Consider the following 23,231-nt stretch of genomic DNA (forward strand, 5'->3'; position numbering starts at 1 on the left):
ACCACCCTAACATGATTTCGATGGTCAGCTTCTGAAGATGAGTACACAAGAATGTCATCTATGTAGACGACAACGCAGACATCAATGAGCTCTCTGAGGACATCATTCATAAAATATTGGAAGGCGGCCGGTGCATTGCATAGTCCAAGGGGCATCACTTGGTATTCAAATAGCCCATACTCAGTGCGAAATGCCGTCTTCCATTCATCTCCTTCCTTGACCCGTACCAAGTGATAAGCTCCCCGGAGATCAAGCTTAGTATAAATACAGGCGTTTTTTACCTGGTCAAGGAGTTCCGGGATCAGAGGTAAGGGGTACCGTTTTTTTACTGTTATCTGGTTCAGAGCACGATAATCTATACAGGTTCTGAGGTCACCTTTTTTTGGTACGAAGAACAGAGCCGAGGATGCAGGGGACTTCGACGGACGGATAAAGCCATTGGCCAGGTACTGGTCTAAATACTGTCGCAGATGAAGGTTCTCAGGCTCGGTAAGGGCGTAAATCCTACTGCAAGGTGGAGTTGCAACGGGTAGCAAATCTATCTGACAATCGTATGATCTGGGGTGGCAAGGTGTTAGCCTGTTCCTTTTGAAAAACATCTTGGAACTCTTGATACTCTAGAGGTAATTGTGGACCGTCAGCCGTTACTGACGCTAGGCCAATGTTGGGTCGTGGATAACAAGTTGGTGTGCACTCTGGGAACTTTATCGTCTTTGCTCGCCAATCAATCTGAGGATTGTGTTTCTCCAACCAAGGAATCCCTAGAATTACTTGGAATTGAGGAGCCTTGATCACGTCGAACACAATTACCTCCTGATGCCCGTCTTGGCCTAGTATCGTCACTTCAGTAGTGGTATGGGTCACTGGTCCGGAGGCGATTTCCGTCCCATCCACCGTGGTAATGACGTCTTTAACCACCTTTGGACAAAGAGGTAAGTTCATCCTGGAAGCCAATTCCCGGTCCACATAATTTCCAACTGCTCCGCTATCAATGTATGCCTTAATTGCATGCAAACGATCCGGTTGCTCTGGGTTTACGAGGACCATTGGCATTATGAAGTGCGAGGTCAAAGAACTGGTTTTTACGCTCGGCAAGCGGACCTCTACACTTGTCGGGCGAGGTCGTTTCCTGGCTCAGGCTTTTCAGAACTCTTATCAGAAGCTCCCACTGTCTTCTTAGGTGGTTTCACCGGGCAATCTCGAAGAAAATGTCCTGAATTTCCACAATAGAGACAAAGTTGCATTTGTCGTCTCCTGTCGCGTACTTTCTGGGTTAGGGGACCCTTTACAACCCCAATTTGCATAGGTTCGACGGCTTCAACTCCTTTGGTGTGACTTTGAGGCTTAGGGAACACTCGTGTTTCAAACCTGGATCGATCCGCCTTTCTGTTTTGTAGTCTGTGATCCAATTGGACCACCAAATCAATGTACTCTGAACAATCCTGAGGAGGATTCACTACCTGGGCAAGGACGTCTTTGAGTTCGCCACGCAAACCCCTGTGAAAAAGCGTGATTCTTTTGTCCTCAGGCCATCTGGTTTCCACGATTAGCCTATTGAATGATGCAATGTAGGCCAAAAGATCTTGATTGCCCTGTCGTAGGGAAAGGAGTTCGTTGTCCAGGGCGGTGTCCAGTCAATTGGTCGACAGCAAACTGGTCGACTGCAATTTGGTCGACACCATTTGGTCGAATTTTTATATATATATATATATATATATATATATGTGTGTTTTGTGGGTTTTCGTGTGGGGAAAAAAAATAAAAAAGAAAAAAAAGGGGGTTGGGGGGGACCCCCCAAAAAAAACCAAAAAAGGGGTAAAAAAAATAAAAATAAAAAAATTCGACCATTTGGCATTCGACCAAATGGTGTCGACCAGTTGTCCTGTCGACCAAATGTTTTCGACCAATTGACTGGGAACCGTCCAGGGCCTGCCCCTGGGCATGCCTTGCAAAAAGTCTTTCCATATTTGCCTGGAAGGTCGGGAAATCACGAAGGATCGGGTCATCCTGTGTTACCAGAGGGATCGACCAATCAGCGGCACTGCCGCTAAGATACGAAAGCACAAAGGCTACCATAGTCTGGTCAGTCGGAAAGGCTGCAGGTCTACAAAGAAAGTGCAATCGGCATTGATTTATAAACACCGCAAACCTTAGGGTCACCAGAGAAGCGTTCAGGCGGTGCCAATGGCACATTTCAGGGTAGGTTGATTTGAACAGGATTGGCTGAAGCCGCTGGGATATAGCTCCCTCCTGAATTAGGTACCAGGGTTTGCCCCGCTTGTGTCTGTAATAACTGTCTGGCGAGATCATCAGTTCGTTCTTTTGATATTATCAATTCCCTCCCAAGGGCATTCGTTTCCTGGCGGGCAGCATGAACTTCAGCTCTTAATTCCCCTAATAACTGGGCCAGTTGGTCTGTGTCGGAAGTTTCCATAGCGCCTGGGTAGGAGGTTATTGGTGGGCTTTGCGTTCTGTAACGCTCACCTGATTCCCACGGAGGCGCTGATCCCGGCTGGGCTGCTATCGTTTCTTCACTTAAGAAGCGTAGAGCTCGGACGACTCTCAGGACTGGGCTTCCTCTTATCGAATGTCTGACTTGCTGGGTAAGTTTTCTGCAGGTGGAAGAAAAAGGGTTAATCACCGTTGGATGGGATTCCTTCTCCCACCAATCGCCAGTTTCTCCCACAGCCTAGCTTTCTACTTGTCTCGGCGAGCTCTCACCTTAGGCGTATAAATGCTGAGCTCTCCATCCTGCGTCTGGTGCAGGGGTGCGTGGATTCCAGTTACGTCACTGGATGAGTTCAGTGTTGAGGCTCAAGTCTTTTGCGGCCTTAGTTGTGGCACTGGTGCTGGGATGCCGAAGAGCGATGCCGCCGTTACTGCACGAGCGGATGCCTGTAAGTATACTGTAGTCTTTAGGCTTTAAAAAATGGGCACCTCAATAATGTCCCTTTTCCTTTGTTTCAGGCCTCGGGATGCTGTGGGCGTAGTTTTCCGTTGCCGATGCACGTAAGTATAATGTTCGTTGGCCGCTTTTAATGGCACATCTAATAATGTCCTTTTTCTAGTTTTCAGGTGCCGGGATGCTGCGGCCGCTTCTGCGCGTGCAAAAACTGGTAAGTTAAGATGAATGCGACTGCCTTCACCCGAACCCCTTTTTAATTATGTCCTTTGCCTTTCAGGTGCAGAGAAGCTGCCGAAGAGAAGGCCGCGGTTAGCTCAGTTGCAATCACGGATGGATCAGGTAAGCGGGCGCGGCTGCGAGCGAGTTGCACTTTTCTAACCTTATGTTTATTCTTTGCAGGTTTTGCCGGTGACTGGATTCCGGGATCTGGTAAGTATTGTTCTGTGTCTTTCTTCATCCACAGGTTGCTGCACGGAAGCTGAAGATGACTCTGGACCTGGAATGCAGGAGCCGACTCGGTGAGCGTCCTGCTGCTGCTGCAGAATAACGCGAAGCACGTGTTTTCCATCGGGTGTGGTTTAAATAGCAGAGAAGTGCTTCCAGTGTGTGTTCTTCCACCGGTTCCACCCAGGTAAGAAAAGAGTTCCTGAATGGAGGGAATAGTTCCTCCCAGCCCTGATGGCTGGGGACTTCAACCAGACTGGATTGTTCTGGGTAAATATGCAGCATGGTCTGCCTCAGGTAAGTCCACCCAAGCATTATTACACTGTTTATCAATATGAGCCCGGCGCCAAAGGCGCCAGGACACGGTCCAAAGGGCCCCTGTAGGGGTCTGCTGGGTCCGGAGTAGTGGAAGACGGGTCTGCTTCCGAGGGCGCTGGGCCAGTCCTGGCCCCTCGGGAGTAGCGCCCATGACATAATTGTAGTGGGATTTAGCTGTAATTATGTGTACACATGTTATCCTGTAGGTTAATGTCATGTTGCATATACACTTGATGAGTCACAAATGTCATGTTTTAGTGCACTGTTTGCTGTGCCAAGGATGTGTGCAGTGCTTACATGGTCATGGACATGGGATGTGCTGGCAAATCTGCATACGCCATGATCTCAGGGATTTTTGTACATAGTGTGTATGCAAATTATGGCATGTTAACATGCATGGAAATGTGTTGCAGGACAGCATTGTGATGACAATGCATGTAGCAGATGCAATTAACATGATTCTTCATGTCTTTATGTGTCCCTGTGCAGGTGATGAGCCACCAGATTCAGGGGAGGAGGTAGAGGAGGAAGAAGAGCCTCATCCCCGAGAGAGCACCAGTGGAGGACGTGTTGTGGCAGACCATGAGAATCCACTGGTGCTACAGTCCATCTGGGGCATGACTGTAGGAGTCCGACTCCAATGATACCAGTCGCTCTGATGGTGAACCAGATGTCCATTCCTCTATGCTGTCAGAGGCGAGTGCATCAAGTGTTGGAGCTGTAGTAGCCTGTGTGTCTGCAGGGGGTCACGTCCCCTCACAGGGCCAGTCAGTGTTGCCCCGTCCGTCAATGGTGGTTACGGCTGCAAGGCCATGCTCCACTGTATTGGCTTCTGGTCCTGGGACGGATGACCAAGGGAAGGAAGCAGTCCTGCAGCCACAGACAGCGGCTACACATCAAGGCCCATGCTACCTTGGGTCCAGCAGGCGTGGGGCACGCACATGTGGTGGACGTGTCGCGGCTGTGATGACAGTGTGGGAGCAGTCAATGTTGCGTGTTTCACAGCAACAGGGTGCTTCCTATGAGATGTTGGCTCAGAGCATGTATAGGGTGGCCAATTCCACGTTCTCACGAGAAACACACGTAGAGCACCAGCTGCAGGCATTGCAGTCCACATGCCCCTCACACAGGTTGCACATGGAGGCCAGCAACATGAGTCGACGGGCCGAATTGAGGTCTCTGCAGGCATCCCTGCTTGCAGAGTGTCGGGCCCACAGGGCAGCCTGAGGCAAGAGTTTATGGCCCTCAGAGCTTCAATGGAAGTGCTAGAGGCAGCCCGCAGTACACAGTATCAACAGCAGATGCAAGTGTTGAGTCATACCATCTCGGAGGAACTCTGTGCATCCCGTGAGGTGTTGCATGCGGACCGCCGAGGCTTCATGTTGCAGATGCATTCATCCGAGTCCCGCCTGGCCGCTGCCATGGAGGGCCAGGCCTCAACGTGGTCATCCTCACTTACCATTAGAACCTTCACATTGTTCACAGGAAGGTGGCAATAGCAGCGACAGCCCTACCGATCCATGATAGCCATGCGGTCTATGAACCCATGGAGGGAATTCTTTTTTTTCCAACATCCACACATGTGGGTGTTGACGTGCACCCAGCCCATCCGCCCTCCTGGGTGAACACCCCACCCCTCCCGGTCCAGCATGGACATTTGTTTTCTTTTATTTACCCCCCTGCCCAGATGTTGAAATGTCATTTTGTTTCGCCCGTTCCTGGTTGAGGTCTGTTATTTTTTGTATTTATTGCCCTTGAGGTGTGCCATTAACTCCTCAAGGACTATACATGTGCAGTGGTGTACGTACAGGCATGCCAAGTGCTGTCATCTAGCATGATTGCATGGGGGGTGCACAGGATGGCATGTGCAGGTAATCATAGCTTTGTTTTTCCATGTGTGCTTTGTCCATGTTGTTCTAGTGATCCGTGATGTGGCAGTGACTGCTGTACCGGATGAGACATCATGCACCATTCGAAGTCCACACTCCTCATGCCCTCCACCAGACCCTGTCCTTCCTTTAACAAATTAGGAAACACACTTACTGGTAAAGGTCATGTGGGATTTACAACATGCAGACACTGTTATTTGGTAAGCATTTGCACTGCCTTGCATGTTGGGCATGCTTCATTGTTGGTCATCTTTGCTGCATGTGTTGGTTCTCTTATATGTCCTTTGCATGCTCCCATAGCGTTTAATTTAATTAGAGGTCATGTCACTGTGTAAAATACCTCAATGGGCGCACCAACTGTGCTGTGCAGCGTGTCATTCCTTATTATCTTCCCGCCCTCTTTTTCCCCCCATCTTTCCCCCTCCCCTCTTCTCCCCCCCTATCTCCTTCCCCTTTTCCAAGGGGCTCAGTGCTTGGGAGCACAGGGTGGGTGATGTAAGGTCATCCTCCCACTCTGTGACCCGGTCTAATATGAGATGAGGTGGAAACCTATACCTGCCATAGACCTTGTCATCAGGCATCCCAAAAAGGCTGGTCCTAGGTAGAAAAATCCGGGCCCTGGCCATCCTCCTCCTGCAGTGTACCACGATCCCTGCTGCAACAAATGGTACATTCATCGTAGCTGTATACGCGCGTTTGTTGATCGCAATGGCTTTTTATGCATTTATTCTCGTGCGTGTTGACATATCCGTCAGCTATCGCGCGGCGTACGTGTTTCAGGATTTGCACGTATTATACTGCGCGCCGTTGAGCCCTGTTCAGGTCCATGAATACAGGTTTTTAGCACCTATGGGCGTTGCAAGGATTCTACTTTGGTACATCCCTCGTTACGCCCATATTTTCGCTTGTTCCCCATTCCGCGTGTTCCGCCCCCTTTTTAGATGACTGCACAGAACCCAATGCCCCTTCGCTACGAGTCTCGCGCAAGGCGTTTGTTGTGTCACAGTGATGTGTTGGACCGGCGCAGATTCCTCGCAAGTCCCTGGTAAGCCCTGCGCACTGTGTTCCATGAATACACAAACTGGCGCTTGCGCGCAATTTCGCACGCAAGCCCCCTATTTTCCGCACAAATCATTCCATGAATTAGGGCCTATGTTGGAGTATTGTTGTTAATACAGGAACCTAACCATACATACGCATAGGCAATGGTTGCAGCATGCACCATAAAGGTTCAATTTTTGTGTAATTTATTTTGTATTGACATTTCAAATGATAAGGAATGCAGGATGAAGGTGGGCACTATGTCGGAGTTCAATCTTATTTACTTATCAATGTAATGTAATTTCAGATTTAAAATTGCTATTGCTTTGTCCTGGGGCTACCAGTAAAAAAAAAAAGGTCCTATGGCATAAGGACCAAAAAGCAATGAGAAAAACGAAAATAGAGTGAATCCACCCTATTAGGACTGGTGCTCTCAGTTGGCCGTTGACCGGGCAGCACACGTGGGTACTATGTTATTTGTGTGTTTTCCAAAATCATTAATATTCCCAACAACGAATCATTGAGATTTTCACAAAGGAACTGTTTATTCCCATTCCTCTTAGCTTCTTTCATCAAATATTATTATTTCATATTCAATGAGGCCAGGCAAATATAATGGTTAAGATTTCATGCACATATGCAATGCATTTCGGTTCATAACCTTCTTCAGGGCTGTACATAATGTGTTAATTTGGATATGACTAACATACACTTTCATTGCCAAATTGGATTACATACAAACAGCCAGATATCAGTTCATTAGATTCCTGCAAAAAACAGAAAATCACATACCAAAGTTTTTAGTGTCCATCAATGTGTTCCAAAGTGTAGATATAGAAACAAAAGAAAGCTACAAGTCAGCAAAGTTGAAAGAATCAAAATGTCTTGTGTGCAGTCTTAATGCGTTAAAGTGAAAGGGTTGTACCTTATATTTCATATAGATCTTCAACTAACGTGCGGTGCACACGTGCAATCCTAACTCCTGTCAAAATGAAGTGGGAGCTAGTGAGTACGCAGTAGACTCTGCAATGGTATGTATTAGTGCGTGTAGCTGGAGCGCTTACCTTACTCTGCTGAACGTTGTCTCGTAGTCAATCTCTCGAGCATTTATGTGTTGCCATGGAGACTGGGGCGAGGCGACGCGCCACAGCCAGGCTGCGGCACGTACGCCTCAGGCCCCACCCCCTCGAGGTCACGGGTGGGCGAGACTATCTCCTTGGGAACGTAAACAATCTCAGGATTTCTGATGATTCCAACCCAGCGGGAAAGCGGTGCTAAGAGTATGTGGACGTACGCTGCGTGCATGAGTTAACAGCCATAATTCTATCTGTATGGTAGCCGCATAGAATATGCGGAAGAAATCTCTAATGTGGGTGACACATATGTTGCACCAACCGGTGCCGAATGAGATTTTTAAGGCGCCAAAATATAGTTAACCACTCAAATGTAAAATCCTAATAGAAACATAAAATGTGAAATCCAATTATAAACAAAAACAATTCACAGTGAGAAGAAACCCAAATGAATTGGAATACATGTTATGATGGTCAGTTGTTATGCATATTCATTTATATTCACAAATGTCCACTGGGACCTGGGTCGCAGTATGAATAGGTATTTAAAACAGACAAGAAACATCAGAATCAAAATTGTATTCATATTCTCATTCAGTCTATATGGAGTCCATATATCTTGTGTACAAATTAGATTATAGCTGTTTCCTGTATAATGTTCTATGCTACAGAAAACACATGTAGTTTATCTCTTCAGTGATCCCTTTGCGTGTCAAAGAGTTCAGTCGGTCAATCCAAAATGTTTCTTGTTGGTCTAATCTCTTCTGTAAATGTTCATGTTTATTGAGTCTCTGGACTACTTCTATGATCACAACATAATCTGGCACAGATAAAATTTGTGATCCTAGAAATTATAAAACATGTTCCCCACCCTCACATCTAAGTCCCACCCGTACCCCTCACCACCCGTCTAGCCCTGCGTCCGCAATCGAGGAATATCAAAATAAAAAGTAGTCAATGCAATGCCTAGAATCTGTAGTTTGTGTGAACAAAGCGCAGCATTGTAGTCGCCCTGTTGAAACTGCAGTACCACCTCCCATTCTTACAAGAAAGCCGCTTGCGACTCCTGAATGGTATAAGTCAGCCATTCCAAGGCAACAAAATTCCATACCTTCACAAACCAGTCATGAACATGTGGACAAGGTTTCACAGGTCCTTGGCTATCGAGGTCTGGTCTAACATGGCAACATAAAGAGCCTCCACATGTTCATATAAGTATAAATGAAAGAACCCAGAATGAGACTGCGCCCAATGTTCCAAGGTGATTTAATATATTATAGAAAAGGGCCCTCCCTGATGACACGTGTTTCGGTCTCTCTTGAGACCTTTCTCAAATCAGGGTTGTTTAATTCAACATAACACATGTAGGATATTCCATAACATATTTCAACAGTAACAAAAGAGAATGTATAAATTCACATACTATTCCCATTTTACAATTACATGGGAAACAAACAGAGCAAGATTATGTACACAGTTGTAATAAAGGAAAAAAACAAAAAACAAAAAATGAAAAGCAAAAGTAAAAAACAGACAAAAATAGGGTTGGGAACAAGAGACAGATCAAAATATCTTATTTAGTTAGTGCTTATTAGGGAGTGACATAGGCAGTTTCAGCAAAGAGCAAGTAGTTCCATGTTACCTTGTTTCCTCAAGTGCCCCTAATAGGTTAACAAACTTGTCTGCTCATCAGTACTCGGGTTAGATCCCTTGAAAAGTTAAATGGGTCAAATGTCACCTTCAATCTATAGATTACTGCAGGTTAATTGTAGAGCATCAGGTATTATTCAAGGGTTTGCTGCCTAGTATTAGTTTAAGGTCGTACATTTTCAAATAATACTCTCCTGTCTATTTGCACAAATATCGGCATCAATGCTTAGTGGAGCATTTAGTAGAATTCTAACATTCTTTCAGCATTATTAATTCCATTGCTTAAAGCGCAAGAGTGCGCATCCGAACGGTCTCTGATGCGAGTTTGTCAACTCGCATCCCAGACTAAGTAATAATGTAGAATCCATACTTAGTATTGAGATAACAGCGCAAACACATTTGTGCAGCGACATTCAGATCACTATTCTTGATCAATTAATAACATAGAAATAACTGCGCGCACACGGACGTGCAGCATTTTGTCAAATATACTCGTGCTGCACTTTCGACGGTCTCTTACCTTGTGCATGTATTCCTGCGTTCAATCGCGTGATTCCTTAGATTTGAGGGGGCGCCATTACGCGTCCTCTCCCTAGTTATTGTGAGTGTCGGTTGCCATGCATACGGACCATTGGTAAGAGACCGTCGAGAAAGTGCAGCATGAGTATATTTGACAAAATGCTGCACGACCGCAGTTATTAATTGATAAAGAATAGCGATCTGAATGTCACGGCACAAATGCGTGTGCGCTGTTATCTCAATACTAAGTATGGATTGTACATTATTACTTGGTCTGGGATGCGAGTTGACGAACTCGCATCAGAGACTGTTTGGATGCGCATTCCTGCGCTTTAAGCAATGGAATTAATGCTGAAAGAATGTTAGAATTCTACTAAATGCTCCACTAAGCATTAATGCAGATATTTGTGCAAATACTCCCCTAGATAGGAGAGTCTTATTTGAAAATGTATGAGCTTAAACTAATATTAGGCAGCAAACCCTTGTTTAATACCTGACGCTCTACAACTAATCCGCAATAATCTATAGATTGAAGGTGACATTTGACCCATTTATCTTTTCAAGGGATCTAACCCGAGTACTGATGAGCAGACACATTTGTTAACCTATTAGGGGCACTTGAGGAAACAAGGTAACATGGAACTACTTACTCATTTGCTGAAACTGCCTATGTCACTCCCTAATAAGCACTAACTAAATAAGATATTTTGATCTGTCTCTTGTTCCCTATCCTCCTCCCCTTCCCCAAACCTATTTTTGTCTGGTTTTTACTTTTGCTTTTCATTTTTTTCCTTTATTTACAACTGTGTACATAATTTTGCTCTCTTTGTTTCCATGTAATTGTAAAATGGGAATATTATGTGTATGTATACATTCTCTTTTGTTAATGTTGGAATATGTTATGTAATATCCTCTACATGTGTTATGTTGAATTAAACAGCCCTGATTTGAAAAAGGTCTCAAGGGAGACCGAAACACGTGTCATCAGGAAGGGCACTTTTCTATAATATATTAAATCACCTTGGAACATTGGGCGCAGTCTCATTCTGGGTTCTTTAATTTATACTTATATGAACATGTGGAGGCTCTTTATCTTTCCTGTGTTGAGCTATTACCACTAAGGCTAGTCATAGACTAGTCTGTGCTTTTCGTTTATGTTTTGGCCATTTTATTTCCTCAGAGGTTGCAATTCCCAGCAGGATATCCTTTGTGTGAGCCTGTGGCCGCCCTACAAACATTTGCTGAATATATTTATTAATGGTTCCCCAGTAATTAGCCAATTTGGGACAGTCCAACCATATATGTAACCAGTCACCTTTGCCTTCGCATTCCCTTCAACATTTGCCTGTGCTAATTAGTTTAAATTTATGTAGCCTATTTGGGGTGTCATGCCACTATAGCATTGCTTTATACCATGATTCTCTCTAAGGAGTGGGTTAGCTTAGGAATATCCCTCCATAATATCTGCCATTCCTCAGTGGATACAGATACACCCGTGTCTGCTGCCAGTTCTGAACATACCTCAGGCTGCCCTCTAGAAGTTCCTCTTGTAGAAGTCGATAGAGATTAGAAATAAGGGTTTTCTCCCCTGGATTTGAAATCAAAACATTTCTCAGATGCTATTAGCAATCTGAGGGTCGCAGCTTTGTTTGGGGGGAGCCATCAACCAATGTCGAACCTAGAACGTATTGGAATCTGTTTCCAAAAACCCCAAGTCCCTTTTACATTGTTCGAACTATTTGAAGTCTGTGCCCTGAAACATATGCCGAATTTTAGTTCAATTTGATTCTTTGCATTTATGAAAGGAGCCCTTTTCCAAGCCTGGTTTAAACTGTGGGTTGTCAAATATCGGTGTGAAAGGGGAAGATGTGTTGTGATTTGATACTGTTTTTACTACCGTGTGCCAAACATTTTCGACCAAATGTGTAATTTGGCTAGCATGCATGTTCATGGGGCGATCTTGTTTGGGAAGCCAAAGTAGTTCCGCTACACGGGAACCGCAGATTGCCCTTTCCATTCTAGCCCATTTTTTCGCGGTAACTGAAGAGAACCAGTCTTGCTACAAACCCCGTAAATGTGTTGCCTGGTAATACTTAATAAAATTGGGAAGTCCTAGGCCCCCTTTATTTGTAGGGATCATTAGTGTTTTCATTGCTATCCGTGGGGCTTTATTGTTCCAAATAAATTTCAAAATCATCCTTTGTAACTCACAAAAGAACGATAGCGGTATAGGTATAGGTTTAGGGATAGCCTGAAATAAATAGAACCCCTTGGTTATACTGACATTTTCACCTCGTTTATCTGCCCTAGCCAAGAAACTTTAAGTGGGCCCCACCTTAAATGTAAACCTCGAAGTTCTTCAAGAATGGGGGAAAGTTTACTTTATAGAATGACTGTAACGTGTTAGTTAAGTATACTCCTAATAGTTTAATTTTGTCCTTTGCCCAAGCAGATTTGGTGTTTGCCAAAACCTGAGCTATATGGGACGATGTAAGGGACAAATTCAATATTTTTCAGATTTAGTGATATTTATTTTTAAACCAGCTACCTTGCCGAATTCCTCCAATTCTCTTGTGACCACCATCCGGGATACCAGATCTGTAACCGTGATCAACATATCATCCACGTATGCCATCATTTTATGATTTTCTGCCCCGAATGGTATCACATGAATCTGGTCGGTTTGCCTAATTTTAGCTAAAAGGGGTTCAAAATGTATTGCATACAAAAGAGGGGATAGTGGCCATCCCTGTTTAGTTCTGATATGTAGTGTGATTGAAGTAGATACCTGACCATTAATTAATAGCCTTATTTTGGGGTCTTTATAATTCACTCGAATCATGTTCATGAATTTTGGCCCAATCCCCATTGTCTTTAGAGTTTGAAACAGGAATGACCATTCAACTCTGTCAAACGATTTCTCAGAGTATGACAGCAAAAGCGCTGATTGTTTCTTCTTAGTCGTTTTCTCAATCAAATGACATGGCCTTCTGATATTATCGTGGGTTTGTCAATGTTTAATAAACCCGGATTGGTCAGGGTGGATTAGGGATGGTAGAATATCCTCTAGTCTGTTAGCAAGGATTTTTGTTTAAATTTTGGCATCAAGATTAATCAAGGCAATAGGTCGGTTTGAACCACACGCTCTGGTGTACTTATTAGGTTTTGGAAAAATAATAATTTTAGCTTCCTCCATTGACGGAGTTATATGCCTGGTATCCTTAAATGAGTTGTATAGTTTTGTAAATCTTGGGGCCAGTATCGATTTAAGTTTTACAAAATGGGGCCCGAGTATCCATCGGGACCTGGAGCCTTATTGAGAGGGAGACTTTGGATTACCTGTGAGATTTCCTCAACTGTTATCTCTTGTTCAAGCTGTTCATGTACCCGAGGTGTAATAATTGGAAGCTTAACTGAGTGTAGATATGTTTGTTGGGCTATAGTATCTGGGGTATCTGATTGACAGAGTGGAGTAAAACGCCCCTAATTGTGTAAGTATCTGTGGGGTTGTTGTAACAAGTTCCCCGTCGGTATCCTTTATGCCTAAAATAGTTTGTGATGCCTTGCTTTACCTTTGCTGCCTGGTAGGCTTTATTCGCTTTTACATAATATTTTAGTTTTGCCTATAGGAAGCCTTTTTCTGCTTTTGTCGTTTGTAAAAGCTGTAGTCTCCCCCTTATATTTCTATATGCCTTTTTAATAGCTAACCCTCCGTCCGTTTCCATGTTTTTCAATGTTTGCTTCAGTTCACCCGCTAACTCAGACTCTAAGGCTCCCCTTTGTCTAGGTCTACGAGCCCCCTCTGAAATAAGTTCCCCGCAAAACATAGCCTTAAAAGCATCCCATTATGTGTTTATCGCTATTTTAGCCGTGTCGTTTAGCTCAAAGAATTCCTCAATCTTTTTCCCTAGTTTCTCCGTCACTACTGAATCTCGAAAAAGCTCTGTGGGTCAAACCCAGGACCATATCCCTGGTGTTGTTCCTGGAAAGGAGAGCTGTGTTTCCAGAGGTGCATGATCTGACAGTGCAATCGGGTAAATCTCAATTTCTGTAATATAGCCCAGCAAAGTGGTTGATGACTAGATGTAATCTATGCGTGCAAATGATTTATGGACATGAGAGTAGTGTGTATACCCTTACTCTGTCCCTTTCAGAGTTACCCATATGTCGGAGATCGTTAATTGTTAAACTTAAGCGTAGCCCATGTGAGGGAGGGGGAATTACTATATTGGGTTCTCACGCTTCTGTCCCGATGTGGGTCACATGCCATATTCAAATCTCCAAGTATTAGCTGTTCCCCTTGCCATAAATGTTTCCATCTCTGCCAAGGTCTTTCTCGGAAAAACCCATCTTGACCAGTGTTTGGGGCCTAGATTGAAGCCAGGGTAATCTTTGTTGATTCTATTTCAGCGACGATAAATAGGAAGCAACCTTCCTTGTCAGCCTTGGTGTTAATTATTTTAAACTGTACCCCCATCCTAATTGTAATTAAAACGCTGGCCATGTCATGCACATTGGCTTGTATGATTATGGGATAATGTCGTATATGGAGTTGACGCTTGTACTGCTGTCTTCTGCGGGTTTCCTGCAGGGCCAGTACATCCGGACGGTGTTGAGCTAGAAACCCCTCTAATTTCTTATGTTTTTCTGGGTTATTTAACCCCTGAATATTAAGTGATACACTCTTGAATGTGCTGGGTTTTTAATAGTATGCGTGTGCACATTGCCCAAAGCCTAAACAATTATCCTAATTTCTGCTTCCTCCAACTCGTGCAGTTATTCCCCTCCCCTCTCCACAAACTTTGTACTCTATCCCCCCTCATTTGTAACTCTTAACCCAGGCCTCCAGTACAGTAACGTGCATGGCACATTGCTCAAACGATTCCCCTCTTTTCACTCAAATGGTGTCACTTTTTTGAAAATTCTAACTGACCTTTAAGGCGGGAGTTCCAGCGATTCCATCTCAATCCTTTGCGTCGAGTTCTTCCTGCATCCCTGCTCAGTCTTTCACGCAGTGTCGCAAAGAGTGGATGACCCGGTTGTTGTTGACGACTCATAAGAGTATCGACTTCATCTTCTTCGATATTTAACAGTTCTATTCCTTATTCCCGGGAGGCGACACTGTGCTGCCTCCCATCTACTGCAAATGTCACTCCAAACGGGAATGTCCATCTATATTTTATCTTTCTTATTAGTAGTGTTTTTACCACAATTTGCATTTCCCTGTGTTTTTGAAGTGTAAGTGGAGAAAGATCTTGATACAGTATGTTTGTGCCATTAAATCAAAATCGGGTCTGCTTGTCGGGCTGCCCTTAGGATTTGTTCCTTTTGTGTGTAATCCCGGCACGCTGCCACCACGTCTCTAGGGCGAGCCCCAGGATCGGATCTCTTCGGGCCCACCATGTGGACACATGCCAATGGTATCTTCTCTTCTTCGTCGTTACCCAGTAGATCTTTGAAGATAGGATTACTGCGTCTTTTAATTCTGAGTCTCCGACTGATTCAAGGAGATTTCTAACTCGAATGTTTGCCCTGCAAGACCTATTTTCTAAATCTTCGCATTGTATTTCAAGATTATGGGCCTCATTACACGGACGGCGGTAAGTGTTAACGGTCAAGTTAATGTTACCGGTGACCGTTAACCCTTACCGCCTTACTACGAGGTCCCTTTGCGGGTTGGAGACTTTAACGCCTGCTTTTTGCAGGCGTTAAAAACCAACCCGCAAAGGGACCAGGGTGCTAATTACGGTACCGCAATTTGCGGCACCGTAATTAGCGCCTTCCCCATTCCCATAGAGCCCTATGGGGCAAAAATGGGAATGGGGAAGGGCAATGGGGGAAAGGGGAATTACCACCCCGCCAACCTTGGAATAGGGCGGTAATTCCCCTTTCCACCAAGGCGGTGCCGGTATTTTACCGGCATGGACCAAGGTGCTAATAGCACCTTGGTCCTCCGCCTACCGTGTAATGAGGCCCTATATGTTGATCTTGGCAACTGTTCAATCAGTTCCTGTGATTGCACGTTTTCTCAGGTCAATTCTTCCATCGCTCTTTCATTTGCATCTGCACGTTCACCCAGGTCTGTTAGGTCTTTTCTAAATTCTGTAATCATTTGTTCAATCTCTTATGTAAATGCAGTAAATTGCGTTTGAAATGCCGCTCTGAACGAACCCTGAAAGTCCTGCAAACTCTTCTCAAAATCTTCCTTGGCTCCTGCCATTGCTGTTGGAGCATCAATAGCTTGAGTAGGGGTACTTAGTTGTTGAGTTCTGGACGTTCCAGCCCAAATATCCTGTAACAGACTTTCTTTGGTTATTTGAGGATTGGAGCGACAGACCAATGCGATATTTTTTGTACCCCGCATAGAGCGCTTTCCTCTGTGGATGCACTTCATGTGCATCCGTTGCGTATTCCAGAACTACATTTCCCGGGGGCGGGGGGCTATACCCTATGCTCTGTCTTCTTTATGGCTGTGATCGTGGAAGCAGATGTTGACGCAAGGCGCTTGCAGGTGTTGTTGGTGCACAACGTTATGTTGCAATTCCAATGGTACAGTTGGCGCTGGATCCAGTGCAGCTGATTTTGGTGTAGCCCATGCGAGTACAGTTGTAGCAGTCACTCTGCCTGGGATAGGGATGTGGTGGCCTGAAGTTCAAATGCCAATGTGGTTGATATAATAGTGGAGCACTTGGTGTTTCAGCAGCAGTCAGAAAATAAGCTGGAGCCAGATATTGGGCATCTGTTGATGTTGGTGCCAGAAGGCTCTATATTTGGTGTGGCGTGTGCTGTTGGTTTGGTAGCAAATGAACCCTCTGCGGAGCATATGTTCATCATCATGTATATAAATTGTGTGTTTGAGGGCTGCATATTGCCCCATATTTGTGCACTTTGAGCTGAGACCTAACCCTAAGGAAAATACTTTAAGAACATACAAGATGGTTAACGTCTAAATATATAACCCATTTTCAAAGTTCATATTTCTGACTGTCACTGAACAAAACCGCCTGGCCTAGATATGTCAGTGAACAAAAACAAGTGGCCTAGATATGTGATCTCAGTGATGCCATAACGTAACTTTAACAACGTTTTTTCACTGAATTTCATAGGCTTTTATTAGTGCAACTTAACCATAACATCCCTTTAACATAACAAAGTTATTTCACAGGTTTTTACCAGTGCACCCTTAATCTGCTAAAATTTCCTTATATGGTTTTCACCCCCTGTAATGAAGTGAAGGATCTGACCATTGGGAGCTCTGGAGTGGCCCAGCATCACAGCAAGCAGAGGACAATAGGATGATGTCACCAGGGTCACCAGGGAGTGAATGAGTTGATTGACAGTGATTCCGAGCCAATAGGATGAGGGGAAGAAAGAAAGGTGTCTTTCTCTAATTCTGGCATTGATGTTTTGTTGTTTTGGAACAGGGACCGAATTCAGAGGAAGAGGAACCGTCATATAAATGGGCATTCTGAAAGTAAATCCCGTTGATAAGGAGTTGAATTGGCACCTGTTGTGCCGTTATTGATGAGGAGGAAGCCCGTTGGCCAAAGATCCGCAAGTTGAGAAGACACGGGTCGTGTCCTGTTATAAGAAGTGTGAGCGAGTGAGACGAAACGCCTTACCGTGTGAAGGCAAAGAGGGAGACCCGCAGCTCGTCTCGGCCCCCTCCGTTGTGTGGGAGGAGTTCGGAGGTGAAATCCCAATGACGAGCGGTTGGCCGGGGAAGCCATGAGAAGACGCTACGCATAAGAAAACAGCTGATGTGCTGCTGATCGAGAGAGTGAATGACAGAGGAGCCGGAGAGTCGTCCCACAGCGTTGCAGCGGTGAGATCGAGGAGAGAGGTGAAATCCGGAAGGGAATTACTGCAGCTGCCGAGGATCTCGTACGAAGGAAAGTGCAGCGGAATGACAGACGGTGAGCCGCTCAGCGTATGGGAGAAGCCCTGTAACGAAGTTCCTTAGACAATCCGTTCCCGAGCACAGTGGCCAAAAGGGGGAACTACAGCCATACTAAGGTATATACTGGGGACAGCTCGGGATCTAGGATCCCGTGTGAGACGTCCTGCATATGCTGCAACATACTGTAAGGAAAAGCATCTTCTTCCCCATCTCGGCAAAGACTCTCAATATTAAGAAGGGGGAAATGAACAGAGACAAGTGGGGAATGAGCAAAGAACATGTCGGAGGGCAGAGACTGTAAAGATCGTTTGTTAGCATAAAGTGGGGAAAGATTGGAAAAAGAGGATAGATTTCCTTCTTAAAAGAAAATCCTTAAGCTAGGGTGTCTATCAAAACCCCTCAACAGGATAACTCGCCACATACCACAGATACCTAGGCAGAATCCTTACTTCTGATGAGACATTTATTCACTTCATGTTAGAAGATGTCTGAATAAAAAAACCTGTTTAATTAACCAAACGGCCTCATGAGTGTTTATCCCTCCAACTAAGTTGTGACACACCCCCAATGTAACATCTGAGTCCGCGGACAGTGTACAACCTGTAGGTGCTTAACCAGTCATACTTTTTTCTCTGCATTCTGGGACTTGTAGTACAACTTTTCTAATAGAAAAAGTGCAACTGCATCTCCCACATTACAAAGACAAAAAATAACATTTAATTAGCACTTACATATTAGACTGAATCATATTGGCAAGTTTACATGTACTGCCAACATATTAAACTTCCACACAGCAAGTGGCACTTAAAAATGTTCTATACATATTTTCCATCTGCTTTCCTTTTACAATAATGGTACACACAGTGCTGCTATAAATTTCACATATCCATTCTTTAACTTGAATGAAAATGCTCCTAAAACGAAGCCTTTTAAACGCTGAGCATTTTCCATTCCTTATAAATGTCACAATGTCCAACCTCACATTACATTCCTTACACTGCCACCATTCTCCACCTGCTCACACATACATGTAATACCAAATTATCTATATTCAACACTTCCCTTACATATAAAGTGCTCTTCTTTCCAAACCTCTACTATAAGACATCAGACACTGCTGCAACAACAATCCTCCATTACACATTCCTAGTAGGCCACAGTTTCCTATTGTTTAAAAACAGTGCAACACATTACAAATACATTGCAGCACTAACACATCACTTCATTCTTTACAATCAGCAGCACTAAAGTAACCTACAAATGCACCTTTTTCTTACACACATTGTCGCCGTTTTTTCTAATCTCCCAATTAGCACTACTCATATTCCAATTGCTCTAACAACAGTTACCATACTTTAGTAGACTATCCATAACAAATTTTATTAACTCTTTTTCCCAACAATGCCTCCTACATTCATAAATAACAACCTCTTTTACTAAAAGTACTTCACCATTACCAGAGAAACCCATTAACTTTCTTTTACAATTACAGGAAAGAAGAAAATTCCCGAAGACACCAACCAGAAGAAGACTACTCTTCGCATCCTACAAAGTAAGTACATTACTATAGTATTAATCTGTCTGTTATTCTAACAGTATAGTTTCGCTGTATATTAGTCTACAGTATTCCTTACAAATCAACATTTATTTCACTCTTACTCATTACATTTCAACATGCACACTCTTTCTATACTCATCCAAACACCATCATTTCAACACCCAATGTTCTCCTGAAAACATCATAATGTCCCTACTTCGTTCACACCACCACTCTTACTCACTAACCCAAACCCTTCACACATCTACACTCTTACTCTTACAACCTTCCCACTCATGACAATCACCCCTCTGTAAAATCACACAGCACTCTATTCATCTCTACCATCACATTCACACACCCATTCACAATACATCCATATACTTTCCACAACATTCATACCCAAACTTTCTTTTTTTCCAACGGACACAACAGAATGCATACTAAAAAGCAACTCTGTAGAAAACAAAGATGCTGTAGAGGATACTAGAGAGTTGACTTGCTTCTTAAGTGTAAGTTCAGAGTCCAGGTAAAAGCCTAATGTTTTAACTAAGGGCATCACTTTGATGACGTTATTGTCAATGTTAAAGGATGAATAGCTAGGATTATGTTTTTTGATGGCCGTCTCTGAGCCTAGGATTAGTAACTCTGTTTTGTCGTCATTCAGGAAGAGGCCATGGGATGTCATCCATGCCTGAATGAGGAGGTATATCTTGTTTACTAAGGCCGAAAAGTTGCCCGAAAGGGGAATAAGGATCTGGGTGTCATCTGCATAATTAGTGTAGGTGGGGCCCAGCCTATCCAACTTGTCAAACAAGGGCTTAGTAAAGATGTTATACATGGTAGGAGAAACACAAGATCCCTGGGGTACTCCGCAGACTTGTATGGGATCGGCAGCTGTTGATGGGGAGAAGACTCTCACTGTATGGTTAGCTAGGAAGGACTGAACCCATGTTATGGCATCACTTGAAAAATGTGCAGCTGAACTCAGGTGATTGCATAAGACTGCATGATCTACCAGGTCAAAGGCTGCAGATAGGCCAAGGAGGAATAGCATAGCTGGTTTTCCATTGTCCTTCAACATCGTCAATTTGGGTCTTAAGGTCTATTAAGGCTGTTTCCGTGCCATGGAGAGGGCAGAAGCCAGACTGACGTGATCTTAATAGATGGTTAGCTTCCAGGTAGTCCTGTATTTGCAAGTAAGCTACTCTGTCGATGATTTTGAGTAAGAAGGGGACTGTGGTGATGGGCCTATAATTAGTCGGGATGGACGGATCTAGAGTTTGTTTTTTGAGCAGTGGGAGCACCCAGTATTCTTTGAGATTATTGGGCACAGAGTGCGTCTTTAAAGAAGCATTGATAAGCTTCGGGATAAAAGGGGCTAGGTCTCTGGCTGCATCCTTTATAATTTGAGCCGGGCAATTGTCACCTTTGAAGTTAGATGGTTTTAGGGAGAGTATAATTATTTCCGTCTCGGGAAATGGAGATTTTCTTAAATCTGAATGGTGGGGTGGAACTGTCTGGGGTGACTGGTAGAGGTTGCTGCTCAGGTAGGATCAGTGAAGCTTTCTTGTTAGCTATTCTAAGTTGGTGGGAGGTAATTTTATTTGATAAAGCATTTTGTATGTCCGTACACCAAGACTTATCTTTGTGAGTGTTGTCAACCTGAGGTACCAGTGATTCCATTTCCTGAAGGATAGCAAATAGTTCCTTGGTGTCAGACTTTGCTTTGGATATTCTGTCATTAAATACATTCCTTTTCTGTGCCAATTATTTCATTCTTGTACAGTTTGGAGATGTTTTTTAGCTTGGTTTTATTCTCATCAGTAGGGGCGTGGCACCAGATTGATTGAAACTTTCTTTTCTGGAGTCTTAAATCTTTTAGTTGGGGTGTAAACCAGGCATTGAGGAGAGATTTCTGTCTGCCTTTACGGGTTTTAATGGGTGCAATTATGTCCAAGGCCTTAGTCATAGCACTATTGAAGATCTCCACTTGCAAATTGGGGTCTGTATTACTGGCTATGTTGTTAATAGCGGGAAGAAGTTGTGTGAGTCGCTTTTCTGCTGTAATATCCTTTTTGCTTCTGGTGGGCAGTGGGGGTGCCATGATAATAATTTTGGGACAGATAAGGTCTAGTGTGGCAGAAAAGGTGATGAGATAGTGCTCAGTCCAAGATTGTGGGGTCATTTTGGTGACGGCAATATTGCAGTTTAAGTCAGCAACCCAGTTTAGGGTCCTTCCTTTGATGAGAGTAGGGGAGAGGGCTTTTTATATTATATCGAGGGCTGCACACATCTCTTTACTGCGCCACAATTGTATTTCAAAAACTTGGACTCTTGGTCATAGTGAGAGTAGGTTTATTAATAGCCCTTTTTTGATAACACGTGTTTCGGCACACTCCTAGTGCCTTCCTCAGATCAGGGCAATATCTATTTACTGATTATTTATATCATAAAATTTAGAAATTTGGCAAATACAAAAAACAAAAAATCAAAAAATCATCATAACATAATTGAAGTCGCGGAGGTCAAAGAGTGATTTGCCCTAAAAAGTTCCCTATAAAAATTATGGCTTTTTATATTAGCCCACGATCCTTCAGTAGTGCAGCGACTGACTGGGTGTGTTTGTCATCAGTGTGGTTAAAACCTAGATTAAAGTCACCCAGCAGTAGGATTTGTGCATGGTCTTTAGTATTATTGGCTAGAAGGCAGGTGAGGTCATCCTCAAAGGTTCCTAGGCATTTTACTCATATTCATGGATAGGGCTAGGCCACGTTATCCTAAGGTGGATTATTGGGAACCACAGGGGTGTTGTTGCCGGTAGCTGTGAGTTATCGCACCATAGGCTAACAGTTTCCCAAAGTGGGCTGAAATCAGTTATCCAATGTAGGCTAATATCAGATGCACAGAGGGTAGTGTTACGCTCACCTGGTTCCCACGGGGGCATCGACCGGAACTGGGCCGCTGTTTCCACCAGCGTGATGTGTAGCGCCGAGATGACTGCCTGGACTGGCCCGCTCAGCCTAGTTTGTCTGGCTCGCAAGAATATTCTTCTGCAAAGGAGAAGAGGAATTAACCACCCGTAGAATTGAGTGTCAACCCACCTTCCCCACTCCCGTTGTCTTCCCACAGATCTTCCCACAGATCACTCTTGATGTCCCCTCCTTTGTCTCACCTGATGGTTTGGAAGGATGAGCTCTCCATCCTACGTCGACCGCAGGGGCGCGTTGATGACCAGTTACTTCACTGGCGTAGAGGAATTGGTGAGTTCCAGTATTCACTCTAAAGTCCAATTGTTCATAAGAGTTCAAATGTCTGATCTTCACTCTGTCCGATTCCTTGCAGGTTGCCGATTAATCCACTCGAAGATTTCCAAATGGCACTTGGTAAGATTCAGGTAAGTCTATTGTGGTTTTCCCCTTAGGGGCCGGGGTACGGCGAGGAAGCAGAGTTGACTGCGCTGACCCGAGATGAGGTGAGCATCAGCATGGTCTGCTTCAGGTAAGTTATCAATAATGAGCCTGGCGCCCATGGCGCCAGGCCTGACTTTATCATTATGAGCCTGGCACCATAGGCGCCAGGACTGCACCCAAACAGCCCCTAACTGGGGCTTTTGGGCATGCTCCAAGTGGCATGATGCCTGCTTCCGGGGCTGCTGGGCCTGGTCTGGTCTTCCGGGGGCAGGCATCATGACAGGTAGGGTACAATCGCTTTCTAATGCAGTCTAGTATTACTTGTGCTGGCTAGGCTAATATCAAGTTTCAGAGGCGTCAGGCTGATATTGCTAGCCCAGGAGTAGGCTAGAATCACTTACGGGAGTGACTAGTACATTCAGGGCACAATGGGCAATTACAAAGCATGTATAAGTTGGGCTGGTACAGGTCAGGCACAACAGGCAATTACAAAGCATGTATAAGTTAGGCTGGTACAAGTCAGGCACAACGGGCAATTTCAG

The sequence above is a fragment of the Ambystoma mexicanum genome, chromosome 2p, assembly GCF_040938575.1.
Source record: "Ambystoma mexicanum isolate Mex_15411 chromosome 2p, UKY_AmexF1_1, whole genome shotgun sequence".
NCBI lineage: Eukaryota > Metazoa > Chordata > Amphibia > Caudata > Ambystomatidae > Ambystoma > Ambystoma mexicanum.